The following is a 17580-nucleotide window of genomic DNA, read 5'->3' as shown; positions in this document are numbered from 1 at the left end:
CGCGAGTAAGAAAATTTGTTATCCTTGGTACAGAAGGATTACCGTGAGATGAGTAAGGGTCATGGATGATGTGAAAAGACGCCAAAGATGAAGAGGTAAAACATCTATACGTAGATCATCGTAGCACTAAATCTTAGTACTTCCCTAAAGAGGGAATATGGAATGATGTGGCATTAAGTCAGAATTACGTGGTTCTAGTAACTATGGAATGGTAAAGGAAGAATGCGATAAAAATGAGAAAGGGATGAGATTGCACTTATTCAAATCCTACAGATATGCTACGATTCCTGAACATTATGCAAACATGACGTCAAGGAGAGAAAGTAAGGGTTCCTGTCCGAGATGTTATTGATTGATAAGGAGCCAGTGCGAGACATAAGTTAAGACAAAGGAAATAACCCAAGAAAGATTACGTGGAATATTGATATAAGAATGGGCCAACGAGTAGTTAGTAGTTGATTCAGGAAGAGCCTAGTCATGGCTAGACAAGAGGTTACAGAAAAATCAGCAGATCGTGCAAGATAAACCTAGTAAAATCCAATATAGTGAATTCATCCCCGCAATTATAACATTGTATTCCTTGAGATATTCATATTGGAGTTGGGGTAGTTAAAGGTACCGTATTGGTTTTACGAAAATAAAAGAGAGTGCCACTAGGAAGACAGTCAAAATATCAGTTCAGAAGCAACCCTACAAGCACAAGGTCGTGGAGGTAAGTAACTACGGATAATTATAAGCGAGGAAGGACATCAAAATTTCTATCAAAAATACGATGTAATAAGATCATATATTTACAAGAATCAGAGGGTCCTCCCTAAGTACTACAATGAAAGACTAGCTGAGGAAATAAGGAAGAAGGCTTCAACCTAAGCTCAGTGACCTAAAGAGGAAATGATCTTATAACAACAGTCTAACAACAACATTGTATGCATTCCATAAGAAAGTAGCACCTACCGTGGCTAATGAACGGGAAGTAAAATCAAAAGTATTATTCGAGACCATATGAGTTGCACGAAAATTCCGGCATGCGTGGGAACTAAGATAAGCTAAGTATGCACGCAACGAGGGGGGCAGAAAGACCAGGAAAGGTAATAGCTTACTTTTAAAGAAAGACGAGAATGAACGAAAGGAATTATTCGATTAGTGATCCAGAGTTATTTACGTTATGAACGCACTTAAGATTTTGGAGTATTATCCATGCAGCATATATGTTGACAATCATACAGCCGTATAAGACTCCGATATAAGTTAAAAGAAAGAATTGAGTCCAGGTCATAGACAAAGGATTGAATTGTTAAAAGATTGTATCATGGGTATTCCATAGCGCCCATGAAAAGCTAAAGTAATAGCTAATACCAGAAGCCACAGATCGGAAGATAGCTTAAACCTACATAAAAGCTGATCAGAAGGAAGAGGAAACTAAATAGTTACATCAACTAAGTAAATCATGAGTCTGATTATTGGATCCAGAAAATTATAGACATCATGATTGAGAACTTTGCAGAATCACTCTTAATAACAGAGATGCTTATATTCTTGATTCCCCATGTGCCCTATTATTCTATCATCTGTTCATGGGTCTCAGAAAATACGTAAGTTGATAAAGTTTATTTCATGATATTAATCAGAGGCATAATGATCTTATGACGTTCTGAGAGATTTTATTGACGTATTTCCCATGCATTGCATTTATTTATACATGTTTATTGACACATGACCGGATGGTGTTATATACGCTATGTATGTATATGGGATATGGTAAAAGGTTACGGCGTTATATACGCACCACCACCTGACCAGCTGGTATACATTGGTGATTTGCCCACAGTGGCCGAGATGATATGATGGGATGCCCTCAGAGGCTTGATGATGTTATGAACGCATATACCTATTCATGGTATGACAATTTATACGCATATGCATGACATTATAAGTATGGAATGATTCACAGAGCTATTCAGACTTACATGTCGAGTCTTTTACTCCATGTTTCTCTCATGTCTATTATTTACTGATATTCATTCCTTACATACTCGGTACATTATTTGTACTCACGTCCCTTTTTGCCTGGGGATGCTGCGTTTCATGCCCGCAGGTCCCGATAGACAGGTCGAGAGTCCTCCAAGTAGGCTATCAGCTCAGCGGAAGATGTTGGTGCTCTCCATTTGCTCCGGAGTTGCTTATTTGGTCAGTATGATTTGGACGTGTATTGTTTAGTATGGCGGATCCCTGTCCCGACCTTTATGGTATTTATCTACTCTTAGAGGCCTGCAGACATATGTCATGTACGTAAAAGATTGTAAGGCCTTGTCGGCCTATGTTTAGTGTACGAGTGATCATTTTGGTCTTATAGGCCCGTATGTCTTATGTATAAGTTGGTATTACATGTTTTATTCTATTATCCCACTGTAGCCCTTCCATCTCATTTACCTATGATAGCATGATACGAAAAGATACGTTATATTGGTACTCGGTTGAGTAAGGTACCGAGTGTCCATCGCGGCCCATCGATTTGGGTCGTGACATATCCTTTGTGCATTAACACTCTACCTTACCATAATGCAATGAATAAATAACAACAGGGAGATAGAATAACAAGTACAAACTTTACTTCAACATTTGGTTCTACAATATCAATCTCAACTTTGAAATAAATATTCAATTATTACCAGAAAATCCGTAAACATGATAAGAACGATCAATTTAACAACACCAGTATAAACACGTAGCAATTAGGCATAGGAAAGAGACAATATAAGAAAAATGGGGGAAACAGGGAAAACTGGTAAATTAGCGGCGCATAAGTACTCGTCACCTCACATATATGCCGCTCACATGAATTTCACATAGCAAATAATCTGAGGTTCCTAATTCCCTCAAGTCATAGTTAGACACAATACTTACCTCGCTCTGAAGGCCACTCAATATTCAATCACAGCTTTTCCTTTAGAATCCACCTCCAAACCACTCGTATATATTCAAAAACGACTCAATAATATCAAATATTGCTAAAGAAATCAATTATATTGCATAAATTTAGATTTCCCAAATTTTCCTCCAAAAAGTCGAAAATCGACCACATGGCCCGCTTGGTCAAAAGTCGAGGTTCGGACCAAAATCCATTTACCCATTCACCCCCGAGCCCGGATATATAATTGGTTTTGGAATCCGATCTCAAATTGAGGTCTAAATCCCAAAATTTCTGAAATCCCTAGTTTCTACCCAAACCCCTGATTCTACTATGAAAACTCTATATTCTAGATTGAAAATTCATGAAATGCAATGGGTAATTGAAAGAAAATGATTTAGAATCACTTACCAACACTTTGGGATAGAAAATAACTCATGAAAATCGCCTCTAGCCCGTTTGGTTTTTGAGAAAATGAATTAATGGCCAATTCCCTTTTTGGGTTCTGTTTAAGTGTTGGGCGACAGTGTTCATCGCATTCGTGAAGAGTATAGGCTGCCAAGCCTTCGCGTTCGTGAGACCTTGTTCTCATTCGCGTATACTACCCTCTGGCCTTCCCATTCTCGAGACATTGCTCGCGTTCGCGATGAAGGAAAGACCGACTCCCCCCTCCCCCCAGTGCCTAACACTACGCGTTCGCGATGAGCTTGTAGCGTTCGCGAAGGGTAACGCTGCCCATTGCTTCGCGTTCGCGAAGAAGAAAATTCCAGCCTAACCAGCTTACTCTTTGCGTTCGTGAGAGAGCCTTTGCGAATGCAAAGAGGGACATACCAGAACACCTGCTGCAGCAAAATACCAGATTTTCTCTAAGTCCAAAACATACCGTAGCCTATCCGAAATTCACCTGAGCCCTCGGGGCTCCAAACCAAACATGCACACAAGTCTAAAAATATCATACGAACTTACTCGCGCCATCAAATCGCCAAAATAACACCTAGAACTACGAATTTAGCACCAAATCAAATGAAATTCTCAAGAACATTTTAAAATTTCTATCTTCTCAACTGGACGTCCGAATCACGTGAAATCAACTCCGTTTCTCACCAAATTTCACAGACAAGTCTTAAATATTATATTGGACCTATAACGGGCTCCGAAACCAAAATACGAACCTGGTATCAATAAGTTCAAACATCAACCAATTCTTAAAAACAATAAATTTTTAGACTTTCATTTTTCATCAAAAATTCATAACTCGAGCTAGGGACCTCCGGATTCGATTTCGGGCATACGCTCAGGTCCCATAATTGGATACGGACCCATCAGGACCGCCAAAATATGGACATAGAATGGACAACTGTAGCCATGCGTATCGATACGGACCCACCAGGACATACTAGCCACTCGTATCAAGCCCACTTTATCTCAGCGCATGTGTTTCAACACCCAAACCTTATACCACTGCATGTGTATCAATAATCACAACGGCACGGCAGAAACCTCGTGAAACAATAACAACCGCACGGCAAAAACCTAGTGCAAAACATAATAACCGTACGGCATAAACCTCGTGCAAACAATAACAACCGCACGGCAGAAACCTCATGCAAACAACCAAACAATCACCTCAACAATAACACGAAAAGACAAAACACAACAACTGAATAAATGATATTCCAAGGATTGAAATTTCAAGTAAAGAATTTCCACAGTTAAGTAATGAATACGGAAATCAAGAAAAGCAAGTAATTTAACTAGGTATGTGATACAAGTTGCAAATAGGATATAAGATAAGTAGACATGTGCAATTAATCTAAACATGATGACTATAACGTGCTAAAGTAACTCAATTAAGGCATAAAAAGGAAACTACGTAGCAAAACCAAAATTTCAACATTTAGCTTGTATATGCACTCATCACCTTGCGTACACAACCTTCATATATCACAAATTATCACCAAAATACAAAATCCTAAGGGGTATTTCCCCCACACAAGGATAGACAAGTCACTTACCTCAAATCACGCTCAATCAATCAATTAGAAGGCCTTTCCCTCAGTTTTTCAACTCCGAACGACTCGAATCTAGCCAAAACAATATCATACTATAAATATAACTATAGGAAACTAATATAAATAATGAAATAATGATCTTAGCTAAGAATTAAAAAATCGCTCCAAAGAGTCGACCGGACCCACATCTCGAAACCCGACCAAAATTATAAAATCTGAACACCCATTCGATATCGAGTCCAACCATACAAGAATTATCCAAATCCGACCTCATTTAGACTTTCAGAACCCAAAAACTTGGTCTAAGAACTTCTATATTTTTTTCCCAATTTTAAACTCCAAAACCATAATTAAAAGGTATAATTAACAGTAGATTCATGGGAATTAATCAAAAACGAGTCAAGAATCTTTACCCAAATGCTTCCTCTAAAAATCTCTCAAAAGCTCGCTTCAATCCGAGCTCTCAAAGTCCCAAAAATAAAAATGAAGCAAACCCTCGAAAAATCCTCTTTTCTGCCGAGCTATGTCGCACTTGCGACCTTACTCCCGCATGTGCGGCTCCACACCTGCGAAATTTCCATCGCATGTGCGGTTATGACTAAGCCCAACACACTTTGCTTCTGCGAGGGCAGGTCGCACCTACGCATGCGCTCTTGCGGCAACTAAGTAGCACCTGCGCTCTTCTCCATTGTAGAAGTGACGCCGCTTCTGCGGAAAAATTGTCGTGCCTGCGAGCCATGCCTGGACTGCCCTCTCCGCTTCTGTGTTCCACTGCTCGCACATGCGAGTCCGCACCTGCGGCCAATCCCATCATAGGTGCGATGCTTCAGCATTTGAACAAGTCCAAATTTTGTTGCGATATCGATCCGAATCATACACGGGGCCATTAGGACCCGTCCGAATATACCAAACAACATCAAAAACACGAATAGCACCCCAATTCAAGCCTAATGAACTTCTAAATTTCGAAACCAACGTCCATCCATACCAAAACAACTCTGATTGATACCAAACTTTGCACACAAGTCATAATTGACATTACGGACTTATTCCAACTTTCGGAATAAAAATCCGACCCCGATATTAAAAAGTCCACTCCTAGTTAAACTTTCCAAAAATATTCCAACTTTCCAACTTTTGCCAATTAACGCCGAAATGACCTACGGACCTCCAAATCAACATCCGGGCACGTTCCTAAGACCAAAATCACCATACGGAGCTATTGGAATAGTCAAAACTCTATTCCGGAGTCATCTTCAAACAAGTCAAACTGCGGTTAACTACTACGACTTAAACTTCCAATTTAGGGACTATGTGTCCCATTTCACTCTAAAACTCACCTGAAACCAAAACCAAATATCTCGGCAAGTCACGTAACCACAATATAACATAAAGAAGGTAATAAATAAAGGATCGGGGCTAATACACTCTAAACAACAGTCCGGGTCGTTACATGAAGAAATAACTAAACTTTTATACAAAGAATTCCCAATGACTGGTAGTACAAATCATGAGCTTCTAAGATTTAGAGTTTATAAAGCTAATATGAAATAAATACAGCATCTGTCTGAAATGTACATAAACAGATTTTCATAAGTCTAAAGCAATCATGAACAAGAGGCAGTTATAACTGGAATGCAGGTACTTCTTCAATGCTAGCTCCCGCCATACACATCAACATCAACATCCAAAATTTGCACTCAAGGTGCAGAAGTATAGTCTGAGTACAATCTACCCCATGTACTCAATAAGTAACAAACCTAACCTTAGGTTGAAAGTAGTGATGAGTTGGGACAAGGGTTAGAGTCGAACACCAATAGCCAACAACAACTCATAACAATATAATAAAAGTGGTACAAGAAATAACTCAGAGATATAATGCTCAGCTCGTTCACAGTTCCGAAAAACAAGCATATTTTTCAAATATAACAGTGAAAACCCAAACTTTTCACTGAAATCACCAAAATATGAGTAAATCTGGAAACAAAACTGTGATTTTTTCCCAAAAACTTTCAACAACAGGTAAGATATTTATTATCAAATGGCATGAGGAAAGTGCATCTATATACATACATGTCAATGTGTATGTGAAGTCATGAATGACGCAATACAGTAAAGAGAAAAATGCATCTCTGTGCATGTATGTCAAGTGTGCATGTCGAATGCAATGCAACACGGTGATAAAACCATATGCATACTCTCAAAGTATCAATCCACTCAGTCCTCACATTCACATAGTCATCCTAATCGCTCGGTACTCGCGCTCGCACTGAGTAGGTACCTGCGCTCACTGTGGATGTGCAAATGCCGGAGGGGCAATTCCATCCCAAACGCTATAATAAGTCAATCATGGCATAAATTAAATAAACATGATGCGGTGTGTAACCCGATCCCATAAATATCCTCACAATCAGGCCCTCGACCTCACTCAGTCATCAATCTCTCTAGTCTCTTGGGCTCACAAGAATCATGATAATCAGCCCAAACAATGACGATATAATGTATCAATAAAGTACAACGGAGACGGAGATATAATATGCAAATAATAGTTGTGACTGAGTAGAAAATGGTAAATTAAACAAATAATTCAATATGTAACACGACCTTTGCGGGTCCCAACAGTACCAACACATAGTTCAACTTCTCTAACATGACTGACAGCTCAACTTCTCTAACATAGTGAAAATACGGGTAATGACAAGATCGTTCAACTATACAGTTCCATGGAATTGACCATATCACAATTCCTACGGTGCACGCCCACACGCCCGTCACCTAGCATGTGTGTTACCTCAACACCAATCAGATAACGCGTAATTCGGGTTTCATACCCTCAGAACCAAGTTTAGAAGTGTTACTTACCTCAAACAAGCCAAATCCAATACCGAGCAAGCTAAACGATACTCCAAAAATGCCATCCCACGCGTACTGACCTCCAAACGGCTCAAAACTAACCAAAAGCAACTCAAATACATCAAATAAGGCCTAAGGAAATAATTCTAAATGATAAATGTCAAATCTTTAATCAAAAGCCCAAAGTCAACCAAAACGTCAAACCCGGGCCTGCACCTCGGAACCCGATGAAACTAACAAAATCCTACAATTCGTTCAATTACGAGTCCAACCATACTAGTTTCACTCAAATCCGACTCCAAATCGATGTTCAAAACTCAAAAATTCACTTTATGAAATTATAGACAACCCCCCCCCCCCCAATTTTTCACTTTAACATTCACGATCCAATTATCAAAAACGATGATAGATTCATGAAATATAATCAAAACTGAGTAGAGAACACTTACCCTAATCCATATGGTGAAAATTGCTTCAAGAATCATCTCAATAAGAGGTCTATAGCTCCAAATATGAATAAAATGACCAAACCCTCGATTTAAAGCTTCTACCCAGCCATTTTCGCTATTGCGAACAAATGAGCCACTACTGCGGCGTCACTTCTGCGGACTCCACTAGCTAGCTGACCTCTCGCACTTGCGGCCATTGTTCTGCTTCCGCGCAATCGCATATGCGAGGCTAAAATACGCATCTGCAAAAACTCCCAAACAAGCCGCTATCCGCTTCTGCGATCAAATTCCTGCGCCTGCGGACGCGCAGAGGCGCCAAACATTACGCTTCTGCGGTTTTCCCTCATCCAGCCTTCCTTCTCTTTTGTGCCCATGATATCGCATCTGTAAAAATTGCATATGTGCCCAATACCCCGCAGGTGTGACCACATCAGGTCCAGCAAAACCAGTCATTTTACATGAATGGAAAAATGATCTCAAACATGTCTGAAATTTACCCGAGCCCCTCGGAACCCCGTCTAAATATACCAACAAGTCCCATAACATAACAGGACCTATGTGAGGCCTCAAATAACACATAACAACATCAAAACGATGAATCATACCTCAAATAAAACTTAATGAACTTTTGAACTTTCAACTTTCAAAACTCGTGCCGAAACATATCAAATCAACTCGTAATGAACTCAAATTTTGCACACAAGTCCCAAATGATATAATGAAGCTAATCCAATTCCCGGAACTACAATACGAACCCCATTTCATCAAATTCAACTCCCGGTCAAACTTATGAACTTTCCAAACCTTCAAATTTCTAACTTTCGCCAATTAGCGCCGAAACCTTCTAGAAATATCCAAATGCTAATTCGGGCATACACCCAAGTCCAAAATCACCATCCGGACCTAACGAAACCATCAAAACTCCGAACCGGGGTCAAATACTAAAGTCTAACTTGGTTAACTCTTCCAACTTAAAGCTTCAATCATGAAATGCATTCTTCCAGATCACTTCTGAATCACCTGAAAACCAAAACCGACGATTCACACAAATTATAATACATCATATGATATTGCTCAAGACTTCAAATAGCTGAACGGAATGCATAAATACTCAAAACGACCGGTTGAGTCGTTACATTGGTGTGTGAGAAGTGACAAGATATATGCCAGTTGGAGAGAAGGGTAGAAGAGGAGAAACTAAACTAAGATTAGGTTTTATCATATGCATAAATATGTTATGAGTCTGTCATCGAAGAAGAAAAGTATTATAAGGCAGTAACAGATGAATAATGTGTTCTTAGTACTAAATTGTTTATTTAAATAATTTTCCCTCAGCGATTTTATTCATAATTTCTGTTGCAAGCTTTTCCCTTTATTTATGCTCAAATTCATATCTACAGAATATATCAATCTTACTATGGATTGTCATTTTTTTCAACCTATGGATGGATTTACATCCAGAAAACTTATTGAGTTGAAAAATCCAAATAAAAAATAATTAATGACAGCATTTCACTTGAGCATCTCTAATACTCACCCTCTTTGCTTTTTTCTTTCTTTTTTCTTCTTTGAACAGTATTTGATTTACATAATTTGTTGATAATGATTATCTATTGAAGCGATGATAAAGTTATTTTTTCCGCATAAGGCAATTTTAAATGTTGATAGAAAATAATAACAAGTGTTTTTAACTCTTTCAGTATCATCTTTTTTTTATGCAGTTGATTTGGTTAACAAAACAGGGATATGAAATTGGTTACTAAGAAGTAAGGCCCCAGAAAGCTGGTTTATTGAAGGTGATTAAGTAGCAATCCGAAATGCAGTTTATTGGGAAGCAAAAAATCTGGATTTTGGAAAAAAAACATATTGGATACTAAAACAACGTAAAATCATGTTCACTCAAAAGTATTTAAGATCATACAAGGTTCTTTATTTTAAAAATTTTACTTTTTTACCATTTATTAATTTAATGTTTTGTTCCTTCGTAAAAATAATGGACTTAAAAATCTATGTTCAAAGCACGTACATAGAACCTTAGCTATTCAAATTATCTCTTCATAATAATATGCACAACCACAATACTAGAATTCATAACCAATAATGAAAATAGGAAGAAGAAAGTGAAAAACTAGTACAAGAATTCACCGCCTCGTTCCTTGTGTGTTCTAGCCTCCTTAAGTCGAATCTCCACTTCGGTCGAAATCCCCAGGTCGAATCCCTGCTTTAAAAGTGATTTTAAAGACTATTTATATGGGATAGGGTTAGCATGGGGTGGAATAATACAAGCCACTTTGGAAAATACTTTTTAGGTAAGATCGTTCACTCTCTCGTGCGCACGCGAAAGTGAACGAGCGAAGTACTTCTCTTTTGCTTTGCCTCCCAAATCTCTTGTGCACATCTATGCCTTTTTGCCATAATCCGCTGTTTGTTTTTCAAGCTCACCTCAACTAGCTCGTTCACACTCTTGTGTGCACACGAGAGTGAACGTGCGAAGTTCTTCTTTTGTTTTTTGGTCCGGAATCAACTTATTTTGCTCATTTTTCGTCCAACTTGCTCCTACACATAAGAATACACATAATGAGCATAATTCACTACAAATACTTATGTAACCTCCCGTAACTACACAAGTTATGAGATGAAAGTATACCGAAAAATATGCATTGTTAGCCATTTATCAACACTTAAACTTTTGCTCGTCCTCGAGCAACTTTCAAAATTAAGTACAATGGCAAGAAACACGTTTCAACAAAAATTACTCAAGCATCACACCAATGACAATGGTTTATACCAACACTTAAACTCATCATAAGAACTATTGACATCTTTCTTCAAAATTTGACCCATGCCCAAACTATTTAAAATATTTGTGCGACTTCTTCTAACATCCTGGCCTCAAAAGATGATTCCAATACATTCCCTATTATGACTCACTTCTTGTGTCAACTCAAAATGTCTGAACTTTACCGGTACTTTGCAAAACATGTGCCCTCACCACAAATCAAAGAGAGAAATTAGTCCACACACTCAAAAATGCATTCAAGTATAATTTAAGGACTTACAAATCGAAAGAATTCACTCACTCTCACAAAGAAATTCATGTGCATCCCGAGGTCGTACTATAGACTTACCCGTAGTGTATGTCTCTACTAATCTAAGCTTGCGAAGTCTAGGATCAATTAGATCTTTTCAGGTTGTAATGTAGGCTAATGGATGGATAGAACATATTTGGGTATAGTCACTAACCATCCTAAGCACTTTAATACACTTAACTTTTAAATACACACTCTTCATGACCATTCAAGCAATGCCACGAAACCATATATAATTTTCCCTTCTTTAAGCACAACTATGCATCCACTAGCCCGGATTAAGAGGAATAAGAGGTACATTTTATATTTTTATATTTTTCTTTTCTTTTTGTATTTTCTTTGATGTTTTTTTCTCCTTTTCTTTTCCTTTTTTTCAACACTCTCCAAACTTGGGTTGCCCGGCTAATGATCTTTCAAAACATACGTGCACCTTTTGGCCTTTCTGTGGTCCCACTCGAAAGTTATCCCAACTCCTGCCTTACTCTTCTAGAGACTTAAGTGCTTTTGGAGGTAAAGGTTCAAAAAGATCTAATTAAGAACAAAAGGGAATTGGCTTGTAATGTGAGTGTCAAAGAAAAGGTTTATAGGCTCAAATGGGCTATCTAAGGATAATTTTATTTATGGTGGCATACCATCTCAATGGACAATCAAAGAAATGCTTAAATCATCTCCTAGACGCACAAATAACACATGATAGCACAGAATATAATCTAGACATCATATCACACAATGCACATGATTCACTCTAGATGGTTCAGACCCGACACTCAAGTTAAATAACTAAGCATAGCCATCATATTAACTCAACACATGGAAAGTAATCACATGAGTCAACAAATGAACTTAAGCGTCAAAGAAAAGTAACATATATTCTCAAGGCATGTGGGCACATAGAAAACGAAGAAGATAATTAACTCAAATGTTAAAACTCTAAGTCTCGGCATAAACCATATCAAAAATCATAGATACTCAAGTTCTCCTCATTCCATTATCATTTCTAAAAAGAAAAGGAAAATATTTTTTATTTTTTTTATTTAGACTGTACTCCTTCAAGAAAACTGTCTAAGAAATCTATTGTCGGGAAAAGTCCAATTTTTTTAAAAATTCCATCTAAAAAAACTATTTCCCGGTTCAAAGAGTCATCCCTTGGAAAAGAACCGCGGCCATAAGAAAAACCAAGAGGGATTATTTCTACCTAACGATTTTTTAACATACATAACATAGCACAAGAAATTACCCAGATAATCTTTTCCCATCCCACACTTAAAATTATGCATTGTCCCTAATGCACACCATAAATAATAAGAGGGTAATAGAAACCCCCTCGTAGACCAAAGTCCGAAGCATTAGCAGCTCATGGGGTACTCAAACTTCTCCCGAGCATTGGTCGTTTATGTGGGCACCCCACACTTAGTTCCAGCCATCTTGCTTTCTTTTGCTTCCTTCCAATGGCTTTGCTTCTCATGCTCCTAGAAAATCAAAATCTATACTAAAACATAACACAATAAAAATAATTTAGCAAAATATAAAAAAATAAAAATCAATGAAAGCAGTAAAGTTGGGTTGCCTCCCAACAAACACCTAATTTAACATTGCGGCATGACGTGAATCAATCTTTGCCTCCACCTCGAACTTATGAATTGGACCCCAAGTTTTGATTCAAGCTTATGATTATGCTCTTGGGACGGTGGAACAAATCTATCTGGCCCAAGTAAACAATATAATATTATACGCTTCTTGGCCTTTAGACGGGATGTGTAATCATGTCTTTCTGGCACAAAAACTGTCAGAATGTAGGCACTTTGTTCCTCATCTCTTGACTCCTCAAGTGGCTCGGATAACTCTATTTTCATACGATTATCCAAACACAATAAGGAAAAATCTTGGAGTGAGGACCTGTCACAACCCAAAATCCACTTAGTCGTGAAGGTACCTAACCCAACCCGTCAGGTAAGCAAATTAATAGCAATCCAATTTAAATGAGATTTATTAAGAAAAGAAATAAAAATACAACAGTTTTATACAAGAATTTCACAAATACTGGTAGTACAAATCATGAGCTTCTATGATTTAGAATTTACAAAGCTGGTATGAAATAAAGTTCATCATCTGTTTGAAATATACATGAACAGAATAAAAATTCTAAAGCAACCAAGATCAAGAGGCAGCTATGACCGGAACGCAGGTACATCTTAAAATTCATCTCCCGCCGTGCACAACAACATCAACATCCAACATCTGCACGCAAGGTGCAGAAATGTAGTATGAGTACAACTGACCCTATGTACTCAATAAGTAACAAACCTAACCTTAGGTTGAAAGTGATGACAAGCTGGAATAAAAGTCGTAGTCCTACACCAATAGCCACCAACAGTTCATAACAACATAATAAAAGTGATAAAAGAAGTAACCCAGAGATATAGTGCTCGGCTCGTTCACATTTCCGGAAAATAGGCATGTTTTTCAACTATGTCAGTGATTACATTTCTCAAAACTTTCAACAATAAGTAAGACGTTTCATTTTCAAATGGCATGAGGAAAGTACATCTCTATGCCTACATGTCAATGTGTATGTGAAATCATGAATGATGCAATATCGTACAGCATGAGGAAAATGAATCTCTATGTCTGTATGTCAAGTGTGCATGTCGAATGCAATGCAACTAAGTGTGTCACGCCCCACACTCGGGGAGCGCGACCGACGTTCAACCGAGTGAACCCGGTCGAGCAAGCATGTTAGATTTCTTTCTACCCAAACTTATCCATGAATAAAGAGGAGATGCAATCCATTAATCAAACACTAAAAATATTTCATTAACAACTCGCTTTTCATTTTCATTAGCAACTTCATTCATAATTTTCAAAGTATTACAAGTTTACAGATATAATGAAAAACATGATTGCCAAAATAGCAACATTTCTAATTCAATTCCCAACATCATACACCACCCACAACCTGTCTACGAAGCCTCTAAGTATGATAGAAGAATAGTATGGAAGTGCCGGCAACAAGGCTCCGACTATAGCTCAAGACACAAAGTGTAACATCAAGTGACATCGGGCCCGGAATAGAGTAGGGCTCACCAAAACCTGCTGAATAGGGAGTAACTTCTAACGAGAACCAAAGTTGCCTGTTGTTGAATCACCTGCATCCATTGAAGATGAAGGACCCCTGGTAAAAGAGACGTTAGTACATATGGAATATGTCACGACCCAAACTAACCTTGTCGTGATGGTACCTATCATGGAACTGGGCAAGCCGACTCATTTTCCAAAACAACCCGATATTTTCATTTCAAAGATAATTTCAAGACTATTTAACATAAAAACCTTCGTAAAGGAGTTCAAATCAAAACAAAAGTACGGAAAATAAAAGCCCGACATCGAGGTGTCACTAGTCATGAGCATATACTACAATTTGTCTAACAATATCGAGACTAACATAGTCTGGAAAATAGCTAAATACAACTAAAGGGAGATAAGAGGGAGAAGAGCAGGGCTGCGATCGCCAGGCAGCTACCTTGCTATAGCCGAGAAAATTTGCAACCGGAATAGTCAACAGTCACTACCGTGTCCAAATACACCTGGATCTGCACACAAGGTGCAGGGAGTAACGTGAGTACGCCAACTCAGTAAGTAACAACAGTAAATAAAGACTGAGAAGTAGTGACGAACAATAACGCAAGTAAAGTTCATATCATAAAAATTCAGTAAAATACAACATGCTTTTAAAACCAAGGTTTGAATTAAACCAGCTCTTTTAAATCCAATTACAGTAAAATCATTTAAAGAAATCTTTCAATAGTTTTCAAACAAATGTTCAATGCAAAGGTGAGCAAAAAAAATGAAATCATAATCAGTCCCTCGGGCAACATCACTCATATACAACCCCTCGAGCAAACCTCACAATCACTCGTATACAGACCCTCGGGCCTACCTCACCATCACTCATGCCTCCCAATCACTCAAGCACTCGGCACTCGGCACTCGGCACTCGACACTCGAACTCAGTAGGTACCTGCGCTCACTGGGGGTGTGTACAGACTACGGAGGAGCTCCTTGAGCCCAAGCGCTATATCAAGCCAATCATGGCAAAAAAATAAATGAGGCCCTCGGCCTATATCAAACATGATGCGGCGTGCAGCTCGAACCCATAAAAATCCTCACAAATCAGGACCTCGGCCTCACTCAGTCATAAACCTCTCCAGCCTCTCGGGCTCTCAGAAAACAAAGTATTCAGCCCAAACAACATTTATATGATGCATCAAAATACAGTAATAGAGACTGAGTTATGCTGTAAATATGTATGAACATGACTGAGTATAGATTTGTAATCAAAACAATGAGAGGATAGCAAGAAAAGACCTCTAAGGGTCCAAACAACACTAGCATAAGGCCTAAACATGGCATCCAGCCTGACTTATAGAAATTCTTTTTAAAACACATAAGAATCATATAGTTTCAACAAAATATTCAACTTTACAGTTGATACGGGATGGACCAAGTCACAATCCCCAACGGTACATGCCCACACGTCTATCACCTAGCATGTGCGCCACCTCCAAATAGTAAAATGATACAAAATTTCGGGGTTTCATACCCTCAGGACTAGATTTACAATCGTTACTTACCTCAATCCGAGCAAATCTCTACTCCGCAATGCCCTTGCCTCTCGAATCAGCCTCCTAGCGTCCCGAATCTAGCCATAAGCAATACAATACGATCAATATAGGCTAAAGGAATCAATTCCACAAGAAAAATACTAAATTATAGCCAAAATCTGAAACTATCCCAAACCCAGCCCCGGGACCCATTCACTCACGAGTCTAGTCATACCAAATTTACCAAAATCCGACAACAAAATCCCCTTCAAAACCTCAAAATTCCATCTCAATATCTCTTCCACTTTTTCCCCAATTTTTCACCCCAAACACAATTTAGATGATAAAAATCAAGATATAATCATGGAATTTAACCAAAATCAAGTGAGAAACACTTACCCCAAATCCCAATCAACTCCCTGAAAAGTACTTCAAAAATCGCCTAAATCCGTGATCTCTAGCTCAAAATATGAAAAATGGGTTCAAACCCTCGATTTTGAAATTTAACACTGTTGCCCAGATTTCCTTAATCGCGATCATAGAAAAGTCTCGCGATCATGAAGAACAACTTCGCTCCCTCAGAATTTTACTCTACGCGAATGCGTAACACCTCACGCGAACACGATGCACTAGCTGCTCACACCTACGCGATCGCAATTGTCCTCACTCGACCGCGAAGAGTAACACTCAAACTCCAATGTTTCCTCACTTCTTCTTCGTGAACGCGGCCTAGCCCAAGCGTTCGCGGTGCACTGCCTGATAACCTTACGCGATCGCGTCTTCATCTTCGCAAACGTGAAGAGCAATTTTAGCTGACCTCTCAGATGACCTACGCGATCGCGATATCTCCCTCGCGAACTCGATGAAGAAAATCTGCCAACTCCCTAAGTCCAAAGATGACCCGTTGAGCATCCGAAACACACCCGAGGCCCCCCGGTACCTCAACTAAATATACCAACCAATCCTAAAACACCATACGAACTTAGTCCAACCTTCGAATGACTCAAAACAACATCAAAATACCAAATTACCCCCGGATTCAAGCCTAAGAATTTCTAAACTTTGGAATTCCACCAAAGATGCCGAAACCTACCAAATCACGTCCGAATGACCTCAAATTTTGCACACAGGTCTGAAATGACACCACGAACCTATTCCAACTCTCGAAAATCCAATCCGACCCCAATATCAAAATTTCCACTACCGGCCAAAATTGCCAAAATTCTTGCTTTCGCCAATTCAAGCCTAATTCTACCACATGCCTCCAAATCATATTCCGGACGCGCTCCTAAGTCCAAAAAAACCTAACAGAGCTAACGGAACCATAAAAATTCAAATCCGAGATCGTTTACACATAAGTCAACATTCGGTTGACTTTTTCAACTTAAGCTTCTAATAAAGAGACTAAGTATCTCAATCCACTCTGAAACCACTCCGGACCCGAACCAACTAACCTGGTATATCATAACATAGCTGATAAGCACAAAAGGAATTAGAAATGGGGGAAACGGGGCTATAACTCTCAAAACGACCGGTCGGGTCGTTACATCCTCCCCCTCTTAAATAATTGTTCGTCCTCGAACGGGTCTAGAAACATACCTAGAGTCTCAAATAGGTGTGGATATCTGCTCCGCATCTCCCGCTCAATCTCCCAAGTGGCCTCCTCAA

Source organism: Nicotiana tabacum, chromosome 17 (genome assembly GCF_000715075.1).
Source record: "Nicotiana tabacum cultivar K326 chromosome 17, ASM71507v2, whole genome shotgun sequence".
Lineage (NCBI taxonomy): Eukaryota > Viridiplantae > Streptophyta > Magnoliopsida > Solanales > Solanaceae > Nicotiana > Nicotiana tabacum.
The sequence above is the reverse complement of the archived record's forward strand: the minus strand, read 5'-3'. Positions refer to the sequence as shown.